The sequence below is a fragment of the Cyclopterus lumpus genome, chromosome 24 (assembly GCF_009769545.1).
Source record: "Cyclopterus lumpus isolate fCycLum1 chromosome 24, fCycLum1.pri, whole genome shotgun sequence".
NCBI classification, from domain to species: Eukaryota; Metazoa; Chordata; class Actinopteri; order Perciformes; family Cyclopteridae; genus Cyclopterus; species Cyclopterus lumpus.
In genome coordinates this window covers 20359035-20367633 of record NC_046989.1, presented here as the reverse complement: position 1 = coordinate 20367633, position 8599 = coordinate 20359035, and positions in this window count along the sequence as shown.

Sequence of the window (8599 nt, the reverse complement as noted above, 5' to 3'; positions counted from 1 at the left end):
CTAAATGGCAGACACTGAGAACAGAGTGCACCTCAATAGGTCAGAGCTGTAGTGTTGATCTGCAGTACCTGTACTTCCAAATGCAGGTTTCGGATTTCACCAGAAACATAAAGGAAAAAATATATGCATACCGATGCTCAATCGGGCTTACTGACGTAATTTTGTTTTGTTAAAAAAGTTCAGCTGTATTTAATATCCAGCACACCTTTGATCGACATGCATGATGATTTTATTACACTTTCTAAATCGATAGCTACAACACATACCTAATAAACCTTGGGGAAAGGCTACAAATAAAAGATTAAAGAGTATGAACAAAATTATATATATATATATATACAAATAAAACATACAGTTCCAGTAATTCTCTCATAATCACTCCCTCTTGCTGCCTCTCAGTTTGTTTGTTCACACGCACATTTCCCTCCCCTCCCTCACAACACAAGGCCTGTTGATCAATGCAACCTTAATTTGAGGGTATGGATTATAATAGAGGCATTACTGTGCATTGATTAGAGCTCCAGTGAGAGGGCTAGGTGCAGTATGAATGGCGAGTCAATAGAAACATCACTTTCAATGACAAAGACCTGCAGACCCCCTCCAAGCCATAGGGGGATTTAAATGTCAAGAACAGGCTTGATGTGAGGGGTAGTTTACTCGGCTTAACATTAAGTTTGTTCTGGGTCCTGTGTTAGTGCTTTTTAAAAAACTGAAACAAGACAAAAAGACACACTTTTAATACATAAAAATACAACAAACCAAAGGATCATGATCTCACAGAAAGATGTGAAATGACCACGACCTCTTATCACTGCATTACTTGGTGGTGACACGTACAATTTGTTGAAATAATATGCCGCCTCTCTGGAAACTAGGTTTCGGAAACAGTAGTACTTGGTTTCGGTTTAGGAAAGAACATATATTGTTACAGTATAAGACTTGTAGCCTACCTAATTTAAAAGAAGTAAACAAGGGATTTGAACACTAGACTTATGAATAACAGTCTAATGTTTGACCCATTAATTCAAACACAGTTTACACATATTGAAATTCACGGAGTGTCTGCTTGTTGTGGTGATGTACTGCATCCCAGTACAAATTGGAGGTTGGGATGATGTGACATGCCTGTTTCAGAAAGTATTGCAAATTCAGCTTTTTGAGTTCATGAGATAAAACCATTCAGTTCATTCAATTCAGTTTATTTTGTATAGTGCAAAATCACAAATTTGACTCAGAGGGCTTTACAATCTGTACACATACGACATCCCTGTCCCAGGACCTCACATCGAATCAGGAAAAAACTGTGACCAAAAAAATAGAAAAAAAACTTTCATGAATTAAATTTCTCAGTTATTGTCACAGGTAGCCACAGGAACAGGACCCAAACGCCAACAACGTTGAAAAAGCAACTTTATTCCTCACTCGATGAATTATTCAAGCTGAAGAATCACAAAAGACAGGACTTACACACGTGATCTCTAGTGATCAGGACGAACCAACGAAGGGGAAAGACACAAACAGGGTTTAAATACACAGGGAAGGTGCAGGTGATCGGACACAGGAGGAAACAATCAGGGACATGGCAGACAATCACAGGGACAGGAAGTGCAGGGAAACAGAGGACACGAGAGACGGGGACTTCAAAATAAAACAGGAAACAAGACACACAACTCCAGATCCTGACAGTTATAGCGCCACGATACTTGTCAACTGTGTACATTTTCTGACCCGTGATTGTGTTTGGCAGAGGGGACAACTCCCAGTCTATGAAGGTAAGCAACCTGCAAAGATCTGAGGCTTACTGGGGTTTTATAATTCTAATTAAATATTTTGAGATTTCTTTTCTAAAATAGTCAATTTTGCAATTTGAAATGCATGCATGTACAATTACCATTGCCCCAGCAAGATAACATGCATCTCTTTCCTGTAATGTCCTTTATCCAAACTGAGATAACAGACAGTTGGTTCAGTAATCATATTAATGAAACAATCAGGCAATAAACAATTGAACACGTTTTTTTGAGGAGGGAAATGGCTGAGGAAACAACAATAAATAGAGCCAATCGTCTTTATCGGTGAGCAGCACATTGCTCATCCACACCCTCTGCAGCCTGTCATCCAAACCCTAATTAACTCTCTAGAATTGGCTGGTTTTTTTGGCCTTGGTGTTCCTCCCCAGTATTCAAAGTGCTGGAGATTATATTTTTTGTTGTTGTTGTTTTTGGTTGGGCAATGATAACCTGGGCGTACTGCAGGGCTAGGAAAAGCATGCCTGTGGCAATAATACTTCCCCTCGTGCACTTCTATCTGTGCAGTGTTCTGACTGAACCGGTCAGACACAGAGAGACATGATCTTATACTGCTCTCAGGGTGAGGGAGAGGATCTACTTCTGTCAAACCAGACCCACTACTGTGCAGAGAAACAGTCTGTTTCTCTGCACAGAAGCCCTGCTGATATACAGCATTGTCATGGTTTCCCTGTCTCTAAAAGGTACTATGTGTTAGTAGTTATCCTGTCTCTTCATCCTCTTCTCGTGAAGCAGTGCTGTGAAACTGCTATGCTTGCTCTTTTCATTCCCCCGTGGAGCATCTGGTCGGTTTGAGCCGTGAAGTACCGAGAACACACCCTGGGCCTCAGTGTGAAACTTCACCCACTAACACACAGCAATGCAATCTTCCAACAGAGCATTTTTTATTTTCCACAGCTATTGCTAAATATGGCTCTGTTGTGCAGGGGGTAGCTGCTGGAGATGTGTATATATATATATATATATATATATATATATATATATATATATATATATATATATATATAGATAGATAGATAGATAGATAGATAGATAGATAGATAGAGAAAGGTGGAGGGCAGGGCTGTGGAAGGTGACACAGGGACACAAAGAGCTTATGGGAATGAGGAGTATGACAGGGAGTTGGGCTTGGGCGGGTGAAAGGGTGAAGTAAAGGCTACCCAGTTCACCCAGAGGGGAAGGAAGGGAGAGGAAATGCAATGAGGCTAATGTGGAGCGATACAGAGGGGGAATGAACAGCAGACTCACTGAAACAGTCAGGTTCACTCACTCATTCAGTTTATTCCAACACAGGGCTGATGGACGAGAGAGGCAGACAGAGTGGGTGGGAAAGAGAGATATATAAAGGGGGAAGAAAGAAGAAGAAGATAAATACGAGCTTAGGGCATAAGTAGGAGTGTTACATCATAGAATTGTAAAAGGTTGGGTCAGGTGGGAGTCTGTCTCTCCAGGACTGAATTTAAAACCTCTCTGGTGCCTTTACAGAAAACACATCCCGTCTGATAACTCAGAGAGCTTATTATCCCACAATCCTCCACTGGCAGGTCAAGCAATAGCCTGCCGCTCCAAGCCCTCAGGATGAAGCTCTGCACCACAGGGACCTGTGCTGCAGTTCTTACCCCTGCTAGTGGAACAAACTACACTGTCACCCAGGGGCACCGTGGAGTCAGGGTGCTTTTAATAAACCGGCCTCAAGAGCTTTAGTTTGTTTGCATTTTCATCTTCATTAGTAAATAGTAACCTGTCACTTCTTGGCTTTTGATTTTCATTCCTGTTGTGGTTTACCTGCTCACAGTGGTGAAATAAATCTGCAGAGCCGTGATTCAAGTAGAAGTACCAATATCTAAAAATAATCTGTTACAAGTAAAAGTCTTACATAAACCTGCAATAACTAATATTGTTGGCCACCTGGGGGCCGACGAAAATTAATATGGCCGATAAGAGAGCAGACGTTTGCTTAGTACACATCCTGCAGTTATGTTGAACATTACTATTCATTTGGAGTTGATTTTGTGTGGATCTGTGATTGACGGAGGTAGGAAAAAATTCTAATGCATAATTTTACCTTAGTTATCTAAATTAAGGAGAAGTCTATATTTTGCAGAACTGTGACTGCTAACCACAAGGAGCCCTAACCAGTCACAAGCCACACTGATAGGAGCCACTGGATTCATCTTTATATATTTGGGATTTTATAAATTTACCAAATGTCTTTTTTATCGAACTATATAGAAAGGAATCTGTGTCTGTCTGTCTGTATGTGTATGTCCTTCACTTCTGTTGTGCAGAATCGCACCAGACTGTATTTAACTGGCGTTTCTGACCGAGTGTGTTTTCCCCCATGAGTAATACGTGAGTATATTTCCCTGACGTAAGACTTGATACCAACTTATAACGTACATTTTCACATCCCTGGTGATTCTATACTGACTCGTTTATCACCTTTGCATTGAACCATGCTTGAGTAAAGTATTTTTTACTAACTTGTAACCTGCCTCTCGAGTGTGCTTTTGAGTCCTTTGCCTGTTGGTTCAGTACTAATATTAATAACATTACCACCAGCAAAAGAACGGTAATTAAATTCCTGCTCTATTTGGAAATTATCTCCGCTAAGTGTATTTCGCTAGTGTTTCTGACCCCGAGTAACCCCGAGCTGGTCCACTGAGAAACAGACATCATTTCAATATTGCCTATGCTTTCGCGCTGATATAGCCTAGATGTAGACAAGGCTTTATTGGGCGAGGCTGCTTGTAGCGTTAGCATGCTAGCTTGTAGCTACAGTAGCATTGACTAACGGTAAACATAAACATGTGTGTAAGTTAATGTTGAAGACTGTCTTTATGGGCTGTTGCTGCAGCCCAATGTTATAAAAGAGCTTTTAGGCCATTTAACATGAAAAATACACGTCAGAAAGCGAGTGGCGCTGTAGCCTACAGAATTTGAATAGGGACAACATCAGTAAAACGGCAGCTGTAGCTGAGTGGTCGTCCTAAAACTGCAAGGTAGCTGGTTCTTTTTCTGGTCTCCCCATAATTTGCATGTCGAAGTGTCCTTTAGCAACCCCCAGATGCTCCCTGGGTGCTTCATAACAGCCCACTGCTCCTTAATTACTAAGGATATAATTAAATCAAAATGTCACGTATGTAATTATGTACAGAATTTCCCCCACTGCAAAAAACAAAGTGATATACAAATCAAGGTCAAAACATGGCATACAGCAGTGGTTAACAAACTTTTTCTGTCAAGACCCCCTTTGATGATATAGGAACATTGGACGCCCCCCCCCCCCCCGCAACCCGACCCCAAATTTTTCTTGGTTTTTAATGAATTGCATTAGAATGCATGAACCATGCGCTTTAGACCAGTCACAAATCTGTCCATCTTTGTACATACTTCCTTCTCTTATCTTTATCTTTCTCTGTCGCTCCGTATCTTTCTCGCTCTGTGTCGCTGTGTGTCTCTCGCTCGGGCGCGCTCGCTCTCTCGCTCTCGCTGGTTTTGCCACAGTCGGTCTGTGACATGAGCCGCTCTGGTGGCGTGGTTGGAACACAGTGCATGTCACGTCGGTTATTTTATATTGTTTTACCGGTGTATGTGTGCGTTTGTGTGTGTGGGTTGGTGATGAAGCCGTGACCCCCCTGTAGTACCACCGCGCCCCCCCTAGGGGTCGCGACCCCCACTTTGGGAACCACTGGCATACAGTAACATACACACAGTAAACAAGATATACAGTATTATACAATGTTGAAACCTCCCAATATTATACAGTTTAAAATTTACTATGGTCCCCGGTGAAAACATTTTCAACTGCTACATATTTAACTATGAGCATTTTTGAATTAAGGTTCAAAAGACGTTTAAAATACGCTTATGATTAAAAGACATTTCAAATTGGTTCAAAAGTGAGTTTTTTCACTGACCATTTTAAGACCTTGATTAAACTTTCACCCATCCATCCATCCATTATCACCCGCTTATCCGGGGTCGGGTCGCGGTGGCAGCAGGTTCAGCAGGCCGACCCAGGCTTCCCTCTCACCCGCAGCACTTTCCAGCTCATTCTGGGGGATCCCGAGGCGTTCCAAGGCCAGCCGGGAGATATAATCCCTCCAGCGTGTCCTCGGTCTTCCCCGGGGCCTCCTACCAGTTGGACGTGCCCGGAAAACCTCTAATGGGAGGCGTCCAGGAGGCATCCTAACTAGATGCCCGAACCACCTCAGCTGACTCCTTTCGACACGAAGGAGCAGCGACTCGACTCCAAGCTCCCCCCTGATGTCCGAGCTCCTTACCCTATCTCTAAGGCTGAGCCCGGCCACCCTACGGAGGAAGCTCATTTCGGCCGCTTGTATCCGAGATCTCGTTCTTTCGGTCACGACCCAGAGTTCGTGACCATAGGTGAGGGTTGGAACGTAGACCGACCAGTAAATGGAGAGCTTTGCCTTCCGGCTCAGCTCCCTCTTCACTAAGACGGACCGGTACAGCGCCTGTTTTACTGCTGCAGCCGCACCGATCCGCCTATCGATCTCCCGCTCCACCTTACCCTCACTCGTGAACAAGACCCCGAGATACTTGAACTCCTTCGCTTGGGGTAGGCAGTTTGCCCCCACCTGGAGGGAGCAATCCGCCGGTTTCCGGCAGAGCACCATGGCCTCAGATTTGGAGGTGCTAACTCTCATCCCTGCCGCTTCGCACTCGGCTGCAAAACGCCCCAGTGAATGCTGGAGGTCACGGTCCGAGGAGGCAAACAGGACCACATCATCCGCAAACAGCAGAGAGGCGATCCCGAGACTCCCGAACCGGATCCTCTCCGCCCCCTGGCTGCGCCTAGATATCCTGTCCATGAAGGTCACGAACAGGACCGGTGATAAAGGGCAGCCCTGGCGGAGGCCAACACCCACCGGGAACGTGTCTGACTTACTACCGAGGAGACGAACACAGCTCCTACTGCAGGCGTACAGAGACCGGATGGCCCGTGCCAACGGGTCCGGCACCCCATACTCCCGCAGCACCCCCCACAAAAACCCCCGAGGGACCCGGTCGAAAGCCTTCTCCAGGTCTACAAAGCACATGTAAACTGGTTGGGCAAACTCCCAGGACCCCTCCAGTAATCTTGCGAGGGTAAAGAGCTGGTCCACTGTTCCACGACCGGGACGGAATCTGCACTGTTCGTCCTGAATCTGAGGTTCGACAAGCGGTCGGAGCCTCCTCTCCAGCACCCTGGCATAAGCTTTTCCCGGGAGGCTGAGCAGTGTGATACCACGATAGTTCGAGCACACTCTCCGGTCCCCCTTCTTGAAGATGGGAACCACCACCCCGGTCTGCCAGTCCATGGGCACTGTTCCCGACCCCCATGCGACACTGAAAAGGCGTGTCAACCAAGACAGCCCAACAATGTCCAGCGCTTTCAGCATCTCAGGGCGGATCTCATCCACCCCTGGCGCCTTGCCACCAAGGAGCTTTTTGACTACCTTAGCGACCTCTGCCAGGGATATGGGTGAATCCACCCCAAAGTCTTCCGGCGCTGCCCCCTCTCCGGGGGACATGTTGGCCGGGTTTAGGAGTTCCTCAAAGTGCTCTTTCCACCGCCCGACGATGTCCCCAGTCCGGGTCAGCAGTTCCCCCTCCCTGCTGAGAACAGCCTGGGGTAGACCCTGCTTTCCCTTCCTGAGCCGTCGGATGGTTTGCCAGAACTTCCTTGAGGCCAACCGAAAGTCCTTCTCCATGGCCTCCCCGAACTCCTCCCATGCCCGAGTTTTAGCCTCCGCGACCATCGTCGCTGCAGCCCTTTTGGCCCGCCGGTACCCGTCAGCTGCTTCAGGAGACCCCTGGGCCAGCCAGGCCCGAAAGGCCTCCTTCTTCAGTTTGACGGCCACCCTCACCCCCGGTGTCCACCACCGGGTTCTAGGGTTGCTGCCACGACAGGCACCGATGACCTTCCGGCCACAGCCCCGAGCAGCCGCGTCCACAATAGAGGCTTTGAACAAGGTCCACTCGGATTCCATGTCCCCAGCCTCCCTCGGGATTTGTGAGAAGTTCTTCCGGAGGTGGGAGTTGAAGACCTCCCGGACAGGATCCTCTGCCAGACGTTCCCAGTTCACCCTCACTACACGTTTAGGCTTGCCAGGTCTCTCTAGCCGAGTCCCCCGCCATCTGAATCAACTCACCACCAGGTGGTGATCAGTTGACAGCTCTGCTCCTCTCTTCACCCGAGTGTCCAAGACATACGGCCGCAGATCAGATGATACGATTACAAAGTCGATCATTGATCTCCGGCCTAAGGTGTTCTGGTACCAGGTACACTTATGAGCCACCTTATGTTCGAACATGGTGTTCGTTATGGACAAACTGTGGCTAGCACAGAAGTCCAACAACAAAACACCATTCGGGTTCAGATCGGGCAAGCCGTTCCTCCCAATCACGCCCCGCCAGGTTTCTCTGTCATTGCCCACGTGAGCGTTGAAGTCTCCCAGGAGAACTATGGAGTCGGCAGGCGGCGCCCTTTCCAGGACCCCTCCCACCGACTCCAAGAAGGCCGGATACTCCGAAATGTTTTCCTTTTTTTCTTTATCATTTTTCAACATTACCTGTGAAATAAAACACATCTACATGCCAAAGACCTCTGTCTTCCGTCACTAAACAAAGGACTACTCATAAAAGACTTAACCAAATAAAAGGCTGTGTACAGATAAGAGACTTACCAAATATGTGAGTTCCCTGACAGAAGTCAAAAGGGCATGGTTCATGGGTCAAAGACCCGCCAGTGAACCTCTCCTTCTCACTATATCAGTGCCTTC